Source organism: Stegostoma tigrinum, chromosome 4 (genome assembly GCF_030684315.1).
Source record: "Stegostoma tigrinum isolate sSteTig4 chromosome 4, sSteTig4.hap1, whole genome shotgun sequence".
Taxonomy (NCBI): domain Eukaryota; kingdom Metazoa; phylum Chordata; class Chondrichthyes; order Orectolobiformes; family Stegostomatidae; genus Stegostoma; species Stegostoma tigrinum.
In genome coordinates this window covers 120,950,238-120,969,557 of record NC_081357.1, presented here as the reverse complement: position 1 = coordinate 120,969,557, position 19,320 = coordinate 120,950,238, and the positions used below count along the sequence as shown (strand labels likewise).

Here is a 19,320-nt window from a genome sequence, read left to right as displayed (position 1 = left end):
GCTGTCAGGTCTTCAGGGTGCTTTGTAACGGGATGCAGGCCACTTCCTCCAGTAGTCCTCAAACTACAGTGAATTTGTCACTAATCTATAGTAACACTTGGGCTAGGAATTATATGCACGTGAAGTCAAAGAAAAGCTGAAGAAGAAGGGTGCATGACAATATGTATAAGTTGATGCTACATATTAAAAATATTGTGTGGAGAGCACCTTTCACACAAACTTGGGTCTACCCAGTCGTCATCATATATACTACAGCACACTGAATTAAAATACACATCTTTGACTCTCCCAAGCAGTAAAACGGGAGCTCCGGTTTCCTCCCACAGTCTAAAGATGTGCAGGCTAGGTGGATTGGCCGTGCTAAATTGCCCGCAGTGTTCAGGGGTGTGTGGGTTATAGGGGGATGGATCTGGGTGGGATGCTTCAAGAGGCGGTGTGGACTTGATGGGCCGAAGGGCCTGTTTCCACACTGTAGGGAATCTAATCTAATCTAAACTAAAATAAACGGTTACATCCTCATTAACAATCGAGGTGAAAGTATGACATTCTACCACATAAGTGTGCTGCCAGTTAGAAAACAAATGGCATAGAGTCATACAGGGCTACAGCACAGATGAAGGACATTCAGCCCATCAAGTCTGCACTGGCCAAATGCAATTCTAACAAGTGAAGTCAAATACGCACAGGCAACATGGTCCAAATTCCTTCAGTCATGATGAATTTCCCGAATGGGTGGCTGAGGGCGGTGCCCTGTGACATGGAGATCTATTCCTGAGTCTATCCATTCTTCTGGACTTGGAGTCGCACACATTTTACAGTGAGCATCCAGCCTCAAGGGGAATTAACATTCGACAGAGGTCAGTGTGTAACTAGCTCTAAGGGATGGCCCTGAGACGCCGACATGATTTTGTTTAAGCTTCTGCAGCCAATGAAAGGCTGAATTCAAGGAACGCTTACAGGCCTTGATCGAATGAATAATTTCTGCTGTTCCCAAATCCCTGATCATCGGACAACCACTTAAATAATGTGAATACAGCAAAATCCATCAGAGGACATGCATCTTATTGTAAGCTGCAGGGCAACATCATGAGACATAACAGTTATCAATTGCCTTCAGAATATTTCAACAGCGAACAAGGTTGATACCCAGTTAAATCATGATGTAGTTATTTTCTGATGCTGCTGGCTCCTGGTAATATTAGGTTGTCAACAGCAGACATATCCTTGACTCCGTGTACAGATCTTATCGAGACATCTTAGCAGCATCCTGCACAGTCATGCTCCTGGTGGTTGCTACACTATGGAAAAAGCTGTCATTATCTTCAGGCATTATACATGGTGGCATTATCCTCAGGCATTGTACATGACAACATAGGCACTAACATTCGTGATTCAAGGCTCAAAAATACTATTGAAAGTACATTTCATTTTTAGCTGAATGAAAAGGAAATTTGGAGTTCTGTGACAACTTTTCAATTCTCAAGAAGTTGCAAGGTGCTTTATAATCAGTGGTTGAAATTTAGAACTGCAGTGATTGGGTGATGTATAGCCTTGTCATGCATCTCAAATCTGTTTGTTATGAGCTAGCTGGTATATTAATTTTGCTCAAAAATTAAGGCTTGGATTTTCACAATCAAAAGATTTTCTGTCACTATGAAATAGGAATTAAACTTGGAAATAAAAGTCCTGCACCCAAACACTGAGCCTATCAATTTCATGGGCGTGGGTTATATTCCATGTATGCAAATTTCATAGAGTCCACACCAGCTGCCCAAGTAACTTACCATCCAGGCCCATCGCATCTCCCCTGTAATCCTGCATTTCCCATGGCTAAGATACTTAAGCCTGTATATCCCTGGACAACAGGGGCAATTTAGCATGGCCAATTCACCTAACCTGCACAACTTTGGACTCTAGGAAGAAACAATGATACCCAAAGGCAACCCACACATTCATGAGGCGGATGTGCAAACCCCATACAGACATTTGCCCAGGGATGGAATTGAGACCACTTCCCTGGTGCTGTGAGGTCATGGCGCTAGCCACTGGGCCACCATTACACCATTTCATGGAGGTAACCACCTCCACTCCTCTATGACCTTGGGCAGATTAAGCCAATTTACGGTAGTTAATGTGTTACCCCTGAATGAACTCTTGTCACCTAATCACTTTAGAATTACTGAAGCTTGAATTTCTGTTTACGAGAGTTAAATAATGATAATGCATGGAATTTAATTTCCCCACACCACCAAGTGGGATGTGGAAAAGTTTGAAGATGGCAAAACTGTCTGTTCATTTGGGATAAATATATAGATCATACAGATGACAATGTAAGGGGGATGATAATTAAGCTTGTGGATGATGGGAAGATTGGTTGGGTAAGTCCGGAAGGTCTCAGCTTACAGGAGATATGGATAGGTTGGTCAGATGGGCAGATCAGTGTCGCATGGATTTCAGCCATTACAAGTGTGAAGTAACGCATTTTGGAATAAGTAACAAAACAAGGGAATACTCAATTATTGGCAGGACCGAAGGAAGCTCAGAGGAGTATAGGCCTTGGCATACTTGTTCACAGATTCCAAGACGGGTTAATAGGGTACTTAAGAAGGCACATGGGACATCTGTTTGTACCACTTGTGGCACAGATTATAAGACAAAGGAGTTCATTTTGGAGCTGTGCATATGATGGAAGGAAATGATTGCTCTGGATGGGATGCAAGAGACAGTCACCAGGATGTTGCCTGGGATGGAGCATTGCAACAATAAAGAGAGACTGAGTAGGCTCAGGTTGTTTTCTTTAGAGCAGAGAAGGCTGGGGATGAATTAGGGTGTATAAGATATGAGGGACAAGGATAGAGTGGATAGGAAACAGCAGTTCCCCTTCAGTTGAAGGGTCAAAATCAAGGGGGCATAATTTTGAGGGGATTTGAGAAAGAATGTTGCACCCAGAGGATGGAAGTAACGTGGAACGTTCTGCCTGGGAGGACAGTAAGGGCAGGAAACCACACAACTTTTAAAAAAGTACTTGAATGAGCACTTCAAATATCATAACATTCAATACCCTGGACCAATTGCTGGAAAATGGGAGTAGCGCAGAGTTAATGGGCTGAGGGACCGCAGAATGAGTGAAGAGATGTTCAGTGTTTTCTGAGAAAAAGAACAGGAAATGACATCACCAACCCAAGGAAACCTAAACACATAAATAGAAAGCGGGACATAACACCAGCGTTTCACCGGAGGCTCACTGATGATGTTACCTAGAATGGTGAGGAAACATTTGAAAACGAACCTTCCAGCTCAGCGAGCAAACTCACACCCAGAAACTCAACCTAACTACAAATCTTCTCAAAACTCGCTAGTTCAGTGCTTATATTCCAGGTATAAAATGTCATGCATTGGGACATGTATGTCAGGAATTGGTGACATGGGGATCAATAGGACCACACTTTCACATTCAGGTCACTAGCAATATTTATGCGCAGTTGCACCAGTGGGGAGACTAATGCAAGGTACTGTTAGGCACATGTCTGGCTATGAGTATTGTTCCAGACTCATTGAAAGGAGGAATGTATGTGGTACTGTTTCCTCATAGAAGTACCAGGGATGACTCCTTATGTAGCAAAACACGTAGTGAAATATTATTGAAACCTACTGCATGACTCTGTATAATGGCTGAGTAAGGGATCAAAATGTAGAACATAATTCCAATAACCCAGGGAATGTGAGCTTCACAATGTGCACTCACTCTCAGTGCAAAGATACACAACTCAGGTCCATCGGCCTGAAGGGTTTTGTCACTTCCCTAGCTTTTGTACGCTGCCTTCTACTATGAGCCCATGTTGTTTATCGAGCAAGCATTTCTGAGCTTGTATAAGGATAAATAGTACAATCAGTGACATAGAGCTGCCCGTTTCACAGTGCACTGTGGTTGTGAGCAATTAGTGTGAATCAAGAAGCTCTATTACTTAATAAAGATTTGCTGTTTTGGGAGGAATTTGAATGGTGGAGGAAAATGAGTGAGTTATTTCCGGTGGGAGATTAAACATGCCTCACTGATGATGTTACCTAGAATGGTGATGAAACGGTTTGGGTTGTAAAGGGGAAAATCCAACAGTTTTAACTCAGGCATGTTTGGCTGCACAAGCATTATCCTCTTTTGAGAGGAGTGGGTTGGCAATTTCAATATTTCGTTGAACTGACGAACATTGTGTCACACCACGGGTTCATTTCCAGACATCTGTCAATGAAATAACTGGGTCAGGAAAGATGTATAGTTTTCCGAATTCAGCCACCCATCTACTGTACATCGCCTCTGGCCACACCTTCTTTGTCATTGCCACAGGTTTCTCAATCCATATTCCCAGGGAATATATCTTTCTCAAAGTCCTCACTGCACCTCACTGTACATTAATAGCAGCCTCCTGGCTGCTAAAACAGAGGTTGCCAACTTAGCCAAACAGCAAGGGGTGCTGGGTACATTGGCCAAGTGAAACTCTGAAATCACAAAACCCACCTACCAGACACAGTGCAAACACAGGACCCAGGTGCTAATGGCATGAGCATAATGTAAAACACAACTGTTAATTTGCACAGATACCTCCAACAACTTATCCACTAAATAAAGGGCAGCCCAGACAGAAAAACACTGAGCCCTGTTAACAAAGAAACTTGACAGTAGCATGCCATCTAAATGATTGGCTCTTGTTTCAAATGATTAAGTGTATCTCCCAAATTGGTAAGAACAAAGGAAAGTTCCAGAAGACCATCTAAAAGCTATAAAAGCAGTTCATCTGCAGACTGCTCTCTTGGAATCTCTCTTTGAATCGTTTGAGGCCTTTTGAGGAGGCGAGCATGGCAAGAGGCAGAAATTGCTGGAAAAGCTCAGCAGATCTGGCAGCAACCGTGAAGAAAAAAGTCATAGTTAAGATTTTGGGTCCGGTGACCCTTCATTAGAACCGATGCTAGCTGGGAAAACATTGGCTTAAATGGAGAAAATAGGGAGAGGTTTGGGGTAGCGAGTAAGTGATAGGATAGAGCCTGCAGTGAGAGAACAGCAGTTGGATAGATAACGGAGTTGATAATAATCCAGCTGGAAGGGTGAATAGTTGTTAATGGGGACTGTTAGAGGTTAACAATAGGTGGTGAGCACTGACAGCCATGTGATAAGAAGGCCTGGTGTGTGGGGAAGGGGCCTAAGACATGGGAGAGTTCAGGCCCTAGAAGTATTGAACTTGATATTGAGTTGGAGGGCTGCAGAGTCCCCAAGTGGAAAATGTGGTGTTGTTCTTCCAGCTTGCATTAAGCTTCGCTGGAACACTTCAGCAAACCAGAGACAGAGATGTTGGCTAGGGAACAGGGTGGTGCGCTAAAGTGGCAGGCAACAGGTAGTTGCGAGCAAAACTTAGGTGTTCTGCAAAGAGGTCACCCAGTCTATGCTTTGTTTCCTCAGTGTAGAGGGGACCACATTGCGAGCAGCGAATGCAGTAGACTAGATTCTGGGAAGTGCAGGTGAAGTGTTGCTTCACCTGGAAGGGATGTTTGGGACCTTGGATACTGGGGAGGGAGGAGGTAAATGCACAGGTGTTGGACCTTTGTCGGTTACAGGGGAAGGTGCCGTGGGGCTGTGGGGAGATGTTTGGACTGAAGGAGGTGTGGACCAGGGTGTCCCAGGGGGAACGGTCCCTGCAGAAGGTGGACAAGGGAAGGGAGGGGAATATGTGTCTGGTGGTGGTATCTCGCTGGAGGTGGTGGAAACGATGTCTGATGATCTTCTGGATGTGGATGCTGGTGGGATGGTAGGTGAGGATAAAGGGAACTCGATCGCTGTTGAGGGAGGGAAGAGAAGGGTTGAGGGCGGAAGCGCGGGATTTGGGTCGGACCTGGTTGATGGCCCTGTCGACAACAGAGGTGGGGAATGTTCTGTTGATGAGAAAGGTGGACATTTCAGAGGATCCCTTGTCGAAGTTGGCCTCATCTAAACATAGGTGACAGAGAGGGACTAACTGAGAGAATGGGATGGAGTCTTTTCAGGAAGCAGGGTGTGAGGATGAATGGTCCAGGTAGCTATGGCGTTCAGTGGGTTTGTAAGGGATATTCGTGTCCAGTCTATCCTCAGAAATGGAAACAGAGGTGTCGAGGAAGGGATGGGAGAAGTCAGAGATAGATCAGGTGAAAATTCGGGCAGGGTGGAATTTAGGAGCAAAATTGATGAACTTTTCCAATTGCATTTGAGAGAAAGAAGCAGCACCGATGATATCATCAATATATTGGAGAAAGAATTGTGGGTGTGGGCCAGATTGGGGCTGGAGTAAGGAATGTTCCACTTACCCTATGAAGAAACAGGCATAACTGGGGCCCAATGGGGAACCTATGGTCACTCTTCCAACCTGAGGGCTCCTTTGATGCTGCCTGGCCTGCTGTGTACCACCAGCTCCACACTGTGTTGTCTCTGACTCCAGCATCTCCAGCTCTTACTATCTCAGAGGGAGACCATAATATCATAAGGCCATAAGACATTGGGGCAGAAATTAGGTCAGTCAGCCCATCGAGTCTAGTCTGCCATTCAATCATGCCTGATAAGTTTCTGAATTCCATTCTCCTGCTTTCTCCTGTAATCCTTGATCCCCTTGACTATCAAGAACCTACCTATCTCCATTTTAAATGTACTTAATGACCTGGCCTCTACAGCCTTCAATGGCAATGAACTCCATTGATTCACCACTCTTTGGCTAAAGAAGTTTCTCCTTATCTCCATTCTAAAAGGTCTTCCCTTTACTCTAAGGTTGTGCCCTTGGGTCCAAGTCCCTCCTAACAATGGAAACATCTTCCCAACATCCACTGTGTCCAGGCCATTCAATGTTCTGTAAGTTTCAATTAAATCTTCCCTCATCCTTCTCAACTCCATCAAATATAGACTCGGGGTCATCAAATGTTCCTCATATGTTAGGCTTTCCATTCCTGGGACCATTCTCATGAACCTCTTCTGAACCCGCTCAAGGGCCAGTACATCTTTCCTGAAATATGAGACCCAAAACTGTGCACAACACTCCAAATGTGGCCTGACCAGACCCTTATAGAACCTCAAAAGTACATCCCTGCTTTTATATTCAAGTCTTTTCAAAATAAATGTCAACATTGCATTTACCTTCCTAACTACTAACTCAACCTGCAAGTTTACCTTGAGAAAATCCTGGACGAGAACTCCCAAGTCTCTTTGCACTTCAGGCTTCTGAATTTTCTCCATATTTAAAAAGTAATCCATACTTCTATTCTTCTTACCTTACAGTTTTGCAGACCAAGAGACACAGCCACAGACAGAGTGACTGTGTTAATTTATAAGGGGCTCAGGAAGTATTGCAACCGTAAGAAGCCAATAGGATTAGGAATAAAAACAAAGTTGCTGGAAAAGCTCAGCAGGTCTGGCAGCATCTGTGAAGGAAAAAACAGAGTTAATGTTTCGCGTCTGGTTCTGAGGAAGGGTCACTGGACCCGAAACGTTAACTCAGTTTTTATCTTCACAGATGCTGCCAGACCTGCTGAGCTTTTCCAGCAACTTTGTTTTTGTCCCTGATTTACAGTATCCACAGTTCTTTCGGTTTTATTTGGGATTGGGATAATATGTTCAGTATTAAAGAGTATTGTAATTTTGCTCCTAATAAAATGAGAATGTTTTGCTTTGGTACGAGTTAATGTTCATATTGATTTGACTGCTTTGATATTGTGGAACAATTGGGCATACTTATCCATAACATTCTGGTCAGAGTTGTCTGCAACTTGTTTAAAGGGGAATGAGACAACACTTTACAGAGACTTTAATTGCATGACTTGTGTCAATGACTGAGCAAGGGATCAAAAAGTAAAATACTGCTTTGATCCTCGTGAAGCATATTTAAACTTCTTGCATTTGCTCAACTCTTAATTTGACTATTTCCACCTTTGGATCATTCAAGTTTAGGTCACATCACGCAGGGTTTTTCAGGATAATGGCACTGTACCCAAAAGCAATATTTGTAGTAATTAGACTGTTGTGTTAACTTACACAGCTCCAATGTGCTAAAAGGTTTATTTCTGTCTCTCTCACCTGATATTGTAGCCTCCGTCCCACACCCAACCCTTCCCTCCCCTATACATTCCTCAAAGTTTGTTGTGAGAGATATTGAACATTCTGAAATGTTCTGAGGAAGGGTCACTGGACCTGAAACATTAGCTCTGTTCACAGATTAACTTTCCTTCACAGATTAACTTTCCTTCACAGATGCTGAGTTTTTCTGGCAATTCCTGTTTTGTTTCCTGGTTTACAGCATCCTCAGTTCTTTCGTTTTTTTATTCTGAAATGTTTCTTGTTGCACAAAGTATAACTTACACAGCTGATGAACGTAGAACGTACATACATGTTGTGGAGTAGGGTAGCAATGCATGGTAAACATTCAGTAACCAAGAATTCCCATCACACAACTGCAAAGATTGTATTCTATTGTTGAGGGGTACGTTCTTGTTATTACAAAATGAACTATGCCTTTGTTTTAGCAGATTTTCTGAGGTCAGCCATGTTGGTTTTTAATTATGGTGTTTTCTGGGCTACGTTTATTCTCTAAACAATGTGTTTCCAAGCTTAGTATGGAAATTGCTTACTTGTTTTGCATTAGCGAAGAATAATTCTGCTATCCCTCATGTGAACATTAACATTTGAAAGGCTCAGTCAACAAATGAGCTCTTTGAATCCTAGATACCCACAGTTTCCAAAAATGTGAAATTATAAACCTATCACTAACAATTATATGCAGAGTTTTTAATGCCTCTCTGATGCAATTATCTGCTGCCCAAGCTTAATATTACATTTGTCCTGTTATTGATCAATTTTTATATGCTTTTTTCAATACACTTTGATTCAAGATGATAGAAATCACAGCAATATGAGGAGATAATTGGTAGAGTTTCACTTTTTCAACATGTCTGTCAAAAATTCCTCCTAGCTACATGATTAAAAACAACTAAAAATATTCTTACTTTGGAAGAGATATTTAACATTTAATATGATTGTCCTCTTCTCTTTAAGGATTTCCATTTTGGATCTCTATTCTTAGCATAAGTCCACTGAGCTGGCATGAACCATTGTATTCATCAAAAAACAGTTTCACAAAAAATCCTGCATATTAGCATATTGTTCCATTCTGGTTGTTAATGACCAAGCTGGGAAAGATCAGAACCAGCCAAACACATAGCAGATGCTACACAGTATGTTGTGTAAATTCTTCATGGCAAATTCTGGTGTTCACTCTTCTATATTAGTCAGAATCCAAAGTAAACAAAGACCTAAACTATTTTACTGAATAAGTAAAGATGAATCTATGTTTACTTAGCAGCTTATATCCATCCACTAATTAAAAGCTAGAGTTCGATATTGTTCCATGTAAAAAGTTACCTTTCACTCCTGTGGGTAGTCAACAGAAATGAGAAATCTTTCTGATCACAACACTAAAGTCCTATTATATTTCCATTTAAGTCATGATGTTCCTGTTTCCCTGGTCTGTATTCAAAACTGTTCAACTATTGGATATTTGCCTGTTAGATTAATTATTGAAACAGTGTATGTTATTAAATAATGTGCCAAGCATGTTGTAATGATAATGTCAAACATAATGCAAAACACATTTTTGTCTAATGTTTGTTGGTTTGTAAACTCAACTGTCTGTATAGTTGAACTGAACCCTCAACTAAATGCACATTCGAACACACAAATCTGCATATATATCTTGGATTCTCCAGCATCTGCAGTTCCCATTATCACTATGTAAACAGGTGACTATTTTAAAGTTTTGGCAAAGATCTGTAGCTCGGGTTGTGGATGAGGTTATTGACTTGTTCGCTGAGTTGGCTTGTTCAGATATTTCATCACCTTGCGAGGTGACATCATCAGTGGAGCCTCTAATGAAGGGATGTTGTTCTACGCTGCTTGTAGCTTACACTGCCTGGTCTGTTTTGGTGAGTAGTGTCATTTCCAGTTTTGATCTGTATGGGTTTGTATATGGGGTCCAATTCTATATGTTTGTTGATTACATTACGGGTGGAGAAGAATGCTTATAGGAATTCCCGTGTGTGTCTATGTTTGGCTTGGGCTGCTATGACTACCTTGTCTCAGGTAAACTGATGGCCTTCATTGTCTGAGTATATTGATATTAAGGAGAGTTTGTTGTGCCATTTTGTTGCTGGACAGACAGGAAGGCAACTAGCCATCAGTAAACATAAACATCAACTAGCAACAAAACTAAAACAATCTAAAGGCAAGATTATTCCTGTTAAAGACAGAAATGATTCTCTTCAAGATAGTTTCCAATTTTGGTGATTCAATGTTATATGCTATCTGAGAAGAAACCCTACAGTGTGGAAACAGGCCATTCAACCAAACAAGTCCACACTGATTCTCTAAGAGACATCCCACCCAGGCTCACCCCCTACACTATGCCTGTAACTCTGCATTTCACATGGCCAATCCACCCTAACTTGCACATCTTTGGGCTGTGGGAGGAAGCCGGAGCACCCAAAGGAAACCCATGCAGACACAGGGAGAATGGGCAAACTCCACATAGACAGTCACCCAAGGGTGGAATTGAACGCAAGTCCCGGGCTCTGTGAGGTAGCAGTGGTCACCACTGAGCCACTGTGCTGCCCCACAGCATACTTCCATTATTTTATTTAGCATCACAATAATTCTCGGTGATATGTTTCCATCCTTCCTTTTGTGTTCTTCATTTTAAGTGAAATGCAGCAGAGGACATATTTTGATTATGCAATATTCATTGTACAGTTTGTTTTGAACTGCAATTAAAAATATTAGCTCTTAAGAAGTTAGGAAAAGGAAGAGATGGGCCTTGAAAGATTCTTGGAATTCTTCCTGCACTTTGCTGCACAACAATTCTATTGCATAAAAAAATTCTTCTTAGTTCTATCTGTACTACTGGCATCAGGAACAAGCTTTAGTTTTGGATAAATCAGGGTAATGCTCTGCCCAAAGTGGAGTTCATTACATGTTGCTGTATTTTTATATCTTCACCCAATTCCTTAGGCAAGAGGATGCTGCATGAAAATGGAAGAAAGAGGAACAGGAGTAGACAAGGCAGTCCATCAAGTCTGTTCCATTGTGCAACACAATCATGAGTCACCTTGTGCTTCAACTCCATTTTTCTGCCTGCTTACCATCGTTTTTGATCTACCGAACAACTCGGAATTTGCCCATTGCAACCTCAAACGTATTCTCTGCTGGGACAAGAATAATGTGCCATATTCCACAGCCGGATCTTGTATGAGAACATAAGGAATAGAAGCAAGAGTAAATCGGCCCATCGAGCCTGCTCCACCATTCAATAAGATCACGGCTGATCTTTTTGTGGATTCAGCTCCACCTCCCCACCCGCTCACCATAGCCCTTAATTCCTTTACCGTTCAAAAATTTATCTATCATTGCAGTAAAAACACTCAACAAGGTAGCCTCAACTGTTTCATTGGCAGGGGATTCCACAGAATTACAGCCCTTTGGGTGAAGATGTTCCTCTCTAACTCAGTCCTGAATCTTCTCCCTTTTATTTTGAGACCATGTCCCCCAATTCTAGTTTGGAATTGGAAACAACCCCTCCTTGCTTCTATCCTATCTATTCTCGTCTCAATTTTATACATTTCTATAAAATCTCCCATCATTCTTCTAAATTCCAACGAGTCTAGTCCCAGTCAACTCAATCTCTTCTCATAAGCCATCCCTCTCAACTCTGGAAACAACCCAGTGAACCTCCTCTGCACCCCCTCCAGTGCCAGTGTGTCCTTTCTCAAGTAAACAGACCAAAACTGTACACGTTTCTCCAGGTGTGGCCTCAACAGCTCCCGATATGGCTGCAGCATAGCCCCCCTGTTTTTAAACTCCATTCCTCTAGCAATGAAGGATGTGACCAACTCATGTTCAGATTGAATGAATTTGTGATATAAATTTTAAATATCTGAAATGCCAAGGTTCACCAGCACCCAAATAGAAGACAGAGAACAGAATAACACGTATTGACATAATTAAAGTTAAATGTTGCTGCTTCATCCTTTGGGACAAAGTTCATCATTTAAAAACACATTATTATTGGCTTGTACCAAGCAATAAGAAGAAACTTCACTTTTTTTTATTAAATCATGGGAAATTAATGTTTCTGGCTGGGCCAACATTTATTGCACATTCCCAATTGCCCTGAGAAAGTAGTGATCAGCTGATGTCTTGAACGACAGCAGTCCTTAGTACGCCATAGGAAGGGAATTTCAGGATTTTGGCACATTGACATTGAAGGATCATTGATACTGTTCCATGTGAGGATTGTGTGTTCCTTAGAGGGTGCCTTGCAGGTAGTAGTTATCCAATAGATCGGAGGCCCTTGCCCATCTGATGGTAATGGTTGCAAGTTGGGAAGGGTGTTACTGCTATGTGGTGCAGGAAGTGAATGATGAATGTGGTAAATGGGCTACCAAATGAATTCACTGCTTTGTCTTGCAGTTAAGCATCTTAAGTGTTGTTAGAGCTGAACCCATCCAGGCACATGGTGAGTATTACTTTACTCTCTCAACTTCTGTCTTGTAGATGGTAGATAAGTAATGGGGAGACAAGTGGTGAGTTACTCACCATAGGATTCCTCATATCTGACCTGTTCTTGTAGCCACAATATTTATATGGTTGATCCAGTCCAGTTTTTTTTTATTAATGGTCATTCCCAGAAATATGATCCTGGGGATTCAGTGATGGTAATGACCTTGAAGTCAAAGGGCAATGGCCAGGATTTCTCTTGCTCAAAATGGTAATTGTTTGGTGTTTGTATGGTACAGACGTTACTTGCTACATTTCCAACCTTGTGATGGAAGCAAGATCATTAATGAAACAACTGATAATTTTTGAGCCTATGACATGTTAGTGTGAAGTAGTTGTTTAAACACATCAAGTGTATGTACTCTGTGCGTTTTAGCAGAGATGATGAAAAATTAGGCCTTGTGGCATTATAATCAGACTTTGTGAGGTGCCCTAAAGCAGTTGTAATTTAGAATTTGGTGATTTTTCATAGTCTTTGATAGACTCAGAAGTTCCCAGTACTTCTCTTCCTTCCCCTGCCATCCCCAAACCCTGAGCCTTCTTTGGAGAAGGACTTATAACAAATTTATTTGCCATTTGTCAGCCCAAACATAGATATGTCCAGGTATTGTTGCAATTGGACTGCTTCAATATCTGAGGAAACGTGAATGGTGCTGAACATTAAACGCAAAAACAAAGTTGCTGGAAAAGCTCAGCAGGGCTGGCAGCATCTGTGGAGGAGCAAACAGAGTTAAGGTTTCGGGTCTGGTGACCCTTCCTCAGAACTGATGGTGGCTGGGAAAATGTCAGTTTATATGCAGAAAATAGGGAGGTGGGTGGAGTAGGGAATAAACAATAGGATAGAGCCCAAAGAGAGAAAAAGACAGTTGGACAGACATAGGATTGCTGGGACGGGAGTAGTTGTTAATGGGGACTCTTAGTCACTAACAATGGGGTGTGTGGAGTGGTAGGCTATGTGGTAACAAGGCCTGGTGTATGGGGTGGGGAGCTGGGACATGGGGGAGTTTAGGCCCTAAAATTATTGAACTCAATATTGAGTCCGGAGGGAACATTAAGCATATCATCAGTAAACATCCCCACCTCTCATCTTATGTTGGAGTAAAGTTTGGAGAAATTCTTCCCAGAGATACCCTGGTGCTGAGGTGGCTGACTTCCAACTACCATAACCATCTTCCTTTGCACCAGGTATGACTCCAGACAATGAAGAGATTTCCCCTTGATTCCCATTGACTCCTGTATTGCCTGAAGCCCTCGTTGCCACATGGGGACAGTTGCTCTCCCCTCAGGTCTAGAAATAGGCTCTTTTGCTCATGGTTCAGCTAGGGCTGTAATGAGGTCAGGCACTGAAAGGCCCTCGTGTAACCCGAACTGGGGGTGTCAGTGAGCAGGTTATTGCTCAGCAAGTGCTGCTTGGTAGCACTGCTAGTCATGAGAAACGTAATGTATAAAATAGCCCTTAATGATTCAGATGTTTCTCAATTCCTTTTAGTGATTATTCACAATAGGGCTTTAATTTTGGCTGTTGTACTTGTTTTCATTGAAATTTATTTTTTTTCAAACTGCAAGCAAAGTATAAAAAAGAGCTATTACAATACAAATCTTCAGTTCAGCTCATAAAATCATGGCATGCAGAAGAAGGTCGCACATTGTATCTGTATCAACATTTTAAAAGGCCGTCTAATTACTCCCACTCCTCTTCACTTTGCTCACAGCACTGCTCATCCTTAATTTCTATTTAATTGTATGGTGTTGAGTTCTGCATTGCTTGCATACCATCTGAAAGTTAGTAGTGAGGTTCAGTTTTGAGCTTCCCAGCTCATTTGCTGAAGTGCCACGGAATAAAAAGATATGCCAGTGAAAAGAGCAGGTCTCATCACCAGACTGTTCCCACCCACCGACTTTAGCTGTGGGCTTGAGCACATTGCCTTGGCAAAGGCCTTGGAAATTGACTTCAGAGGCTGCAGGTGTGCATGGAGCCCATTGTACCTCTGTGCCATCTGCTTCATGGACACTTCCAAACAGGGACAGTAGTCAAGGTCACTGCCACTCTTACTATTGAAAACAGATTCCCACCAGACTGGTCATATCCCTTGATATTTGCTACTTAAGTTTTAAAAACATTTTTTCATTCACAGGATGAGGGTGTCACTGGCTAGGCAGCATTTGTTGCCCATCCCTAATTGCCCGGGGGCATTTTAGAGTCAACCACATTGCTGTGGGTCTGGAGTCACATACAGGCCAGACCAGTTCAGGATGGCAGTTTCCTTCCCTAAAGGATACGAGTGAACCAGATCAGCTTTACTTCCCAACAATCAATTAACGGTCGTCATTAGACAACACATAATTCCAGACTTTTTTATTCAAATTGCACAGTCTGCCATAGCAGGATTTGAACCTGGGTTCCCAGAAAATTACCTGGTTCTCTAACATTCCAGCAGTAATACCACAAGGCCATCACCTCCCATTTTACCTCACCCGACACACGTCCATTTGTTCTGTGTGTATTGGAGAAATATGGCCCAGTAAAAGTAGAAGGACTAATTAGAACAATGACCTAACAGTGATTGTGGTTCTGTATATTTGTGTTTTTCAGCTTTCACTTCCAATTTGTGATAGTTGCTGGCAACTGTATTCTATAACCAAATCAAACATTCCTTTTTAAGTATCATATCAAATCAAGATTCAGATCACTGAATGACAGATGAGAACTGATGGGCAGAGTAGCCTACTCATTTTTCTATTTCTTTTGGTCTTTTGAGTTGGATATTGGATTTATTATAATTACATCATATGCCTATAAACCATTTTCAGAAGATGCACAATGAGAAAGGCCAGCAATTCTAGCTCAGTCTAATAGCTACAATCAGCCTGTATCTGGAGCAAAGACAACCGAAGAATGAAACATAACACAACACTCAGGTGCTAAACTGGTCACATTGGTGTTTACTCTTGGTGCCAGCCCTGTAATTGCTCTCGCCAACTCTGGTATTTCCACAAAGTGCAACCCCAAGAGCAGCAGAAGGCAATGTGGGCTTTTGTAAGGATCTGAAGAAAGTTGTGGTCAAGCAAACATGGGCCCAAAATAGGACCATCCTAAATGGCTCATAGCTGGAGAAATCGAGAAAATGAAACAGCAGCAAACAGCTAGGGATCCAGTTACAACCAGCCTGAGGGTTGGTAATTGGAAAAGTACTGATCAGACCTCCTGGAACCTTGACTGCCTGGCAGAATCTGAGTTTGTACACTTTACAAGTTCCCATCACGTTAACACTAAAGGTATTGTGGTGACCCCACTGGATGATTTGAATCTCCTCAATGATCCCATTAGCCAAAGGTACAGAACATTCTGGAAGGTCTGGGGTGAAAGGGATAAAAGCACACAACTGGAAGACAGCCCCTCTGTGAAGACTCACAGCATGACTCATGGCAGAGGACCATGCAACAACCCAATAAGATCAAGGAGAAGATCCACCCTGGCCTACAAGATCCACTTCTGTGGGTCAAAGCCGGTCCTACCTCTGAGGGGTAGGAGATTCTTGTGCCCAGCTCAAACATGTGGATCATATGTGTATTATCTTCCGTCAGATGGATAGAGCTAGATAGTGAGTAAGTATTGTTGGGATTTGTGAAAGGCTCACGTGGTATTTTTAATAAGAAATATTTTGTTAACAAAATTGACTTAAACTACAAACTGAATTCTGTCTCACTGATGAGGACATTTGGATAAAGGGTTTTTAACTCATTAAACCATTTTAAGCGTCCAAAGCATGGGCAGCACAGAACTTCAAATGTCCTCTCAGAATAGTTTTGAGAGGCTGTGAGCCATGAAGCCTCCAGCTCAGGCTATACCATCATAGGCTGGGCCACCTGCCTGACAGGTAATTGCATAGTGTACAAGGCTGGTCTGATGGGAATGCTGGCAACTGGACGGAGTAACTACTCCGCCAGATCAATGATATGCTGGAGTACCGATTCCTGGGTAGCTGCTCCTATCAAAGAGGAGCCCAAAACAAACACTGCAGCACAGTCTCTGTCTCCACTGAAGCACTATGCGAGATACTTGACATTCATGGCAGCTGGAAGTTATTCAATGGAAATTGTAACGACAGCAGTAGAACCTCATGGTGTTTGAGCTGAGGCTTTACAGTTTGTTGGTTGGAATTAACCAGTCACTTCTCACTGGAAAGGATGGATTCCAGTCTCTGCATTAAACCATACGCCAAAGTAGAGTCAACATGCTCCAGCACCCAGCCATGGCCTGTGGGACTTCAGATCATTGCATGATGTATTTGATTTGTCTTAGAGCAACCTTTATCTGCAGCTTGGCCGAGCGAGATCCAAAGCACATTTCTCTACAGCAATATTACTTTAATAGGAGACTTGCCCTCTGTGAAATGCCATCTGTGATGTCCCTTCCATCCAGGAAGACTGCTGCCCATCAGTTCTTCCCCATCTGAAGATATGCATTCTACTCTAGCCTCAAACTTGCTCATGTAGTCAGTTTCTGAGCTGAAGCCTGTGTTAATAATAGCAACTAGAGCAATGTGAACCTTGCTCGCCCTTCTGTATCTTCCTTTACCTTCAGTTAGGGATTTCCCTTCTGGCTTCTATGGGAGATTGATCTTGTTACTCAGAACCTGGAGTGATGAACTGGGAAGGATTCTCATTGACATCCTGTCTACATCTGTGCATTGTGTACCTCTGTGATCTCCCTATCGCTAGCGGTTATATACTCCATCAGGGCTATGAGTATCTTTCTTGATCCATCATGACACCAAACACATTTAAATCATGATAATCAGTAATTACCCCCAGATTGTGGTCTAAAACCAGTCTTTTGAATTGACTCGTCTTAATTGCTCAACAGTCACTTTGAATCTGATTTCACCTTTTCTCCAAAATGACCCGCTTCAGCTATTTTCTAGTTTGCTGCTCTCATTTGGTATTGAGCATTAATGGCAACTTACAACATATGTTCCTGATTCAAATTGGAAACTTACTACTCCATGGAGGCCATCTGCTCATTGTTTATCTGCTGGAAGAGGTTAACCCATCATGGACAAAAGAAAAGGATTTGAAATGATAATTTAGATGGATAAACAACCTCGGCTGAAGTGCATATTTTTGCATATAATGTGTCTAAAGCATAAATCTACTCACCTGTATCTCTATATATCATTTTTCAGAAGAGAAGCACAAGTTATGATCAATTTCTTACACATTTTCATATATTGCACATTCTTACAGCTTGTTGCTTCATATATTTCTGAACATTTTACAATATCTGAATATAGACTGCATTTAGACTGCATTTTCAACTAGGTTTGAGATTTAATCAAGGAGTAATTCACAATACAATAGTTTATCTATCAGTAACCTTTCACTCATACTGCTGACTTCGAAGCTTTCAAAGCACATTTTGAATTCTTCAGGCCAGATGCTGTTCTTGATGTCGATCCTACCATAAACTACTGCTTGCACAAAACCGTACTGTAACTCACCCATCAGCCCTGTGCTCCCTCAGTACAGGATCACCTGCTGCAGTGTTTGTGCAGGAGCTGAGATTAATGACTGACTGCGGAGAGTTTAGCTTTAAACATAATTCCACTGCGAGAGAACATATTACTGCCATCTCCTGTCATTTAAAATCCTGCAGGTTGGGCTGGGGAAGAAGAGTCTATACAGTAAAGGCTCCTAATAACTTTTAACCTTTAAAAGAAGGCTGACAAAGAGCATTTTTATTTCACACTTGCACACTTTTGGTTTTTTTTCAACCCCTGTATTTATTTTTCACAAGCTACAACGTACAATGAGGCTGTGGCCGCTAAAGACAGTACAACTGAAGAAGAACTTGAGTGTCATAATCCTTATAGAATAATAAAATCCATACAGAGCAGAAAGAGGTCATTTGGCCCATCAAATCTGCACTGGTCCTCCAAACAGCATCCCACCCAGACCCTTCCCCTGGCCCCATAACCCCGTATTTATCATGGCTAACCCACCTAGCCTACTCATCCCTGCACACTACGAGGCAATTTTAACGTGGCAAATCGACCTAACAGGCATGTCCCTGGACTGTGGTAGGAAACCAGAGCACCTGGTGGAAACCCACACAGATACAGGGAGGACCTGCAAACTTCAAACAAACAGTCACCCAAGGCTGAAATTGAACCTGGGTCCCTGGCGCTGTGAGGCAGCAGTGCTAAGTGCTGCGCCAATGTGTCAACCAAGATCATAGATTCTTGCTAATTCCACATAAGTCATAGAATGGCCTCAAGCTTTCGACCACTCAATTAGAAGGCCACAGAAGGATACGTTTTGAACTTGGTATAAAATGGGGATGTTATAGTATGAGGTACATGCAGCCACAGTATCATGGTACATTGTAGCTTGTGAAAAACATATTTAAAACTGGTGTCAGTAACTGCAAGAATATGACGGATTAGTCTCACGACTGTAAATTCAATCTACAGCAGCAGGGATAGAGATCAGCCTTCCAATAAACATGGATTTTGACTTACCTGCAAATAAAGAATCCACTTTACTGTATTACCAAGCCGTGTCATTTGATTGGTATGTTCTTGTCAAACAGACGAACATAACATTCCCTGTCGATTCACTGCTCTACAACTCATTCCAGCTTCCAGAAGAGAAGGAGCTGTAACATGTGTCAGTTTACCATTGACTGGAGAGAAAGAGCCTTGTAGTGGCCA

The 19,320-nt window shown here is 42.1% G+C and overlaps 1 long non-coding RNA gene across 1 annotated transcript in view; it reads right to left on the bottom strand.

Annotated features, from left to right (window-relative positions):
* LOC125452757 (uncharacterized) overlaps positions 1-18,170 on the bottom strand; it is a 47,029-nt gene extending 28,859 nt beyond the window's left edge. The window contains exon 1 of the long non-coding RNA XR_007247595.2: positions 18,109-18,170. This is a non-coding gene — a long non-coding RNA (uncharacterized LOC125452757). The remainder of the gene's footprint in view (positions 1-18,108) is intronic.
* Positions 18,171-19,320: the final 1,150 nt, after the last annotated feature.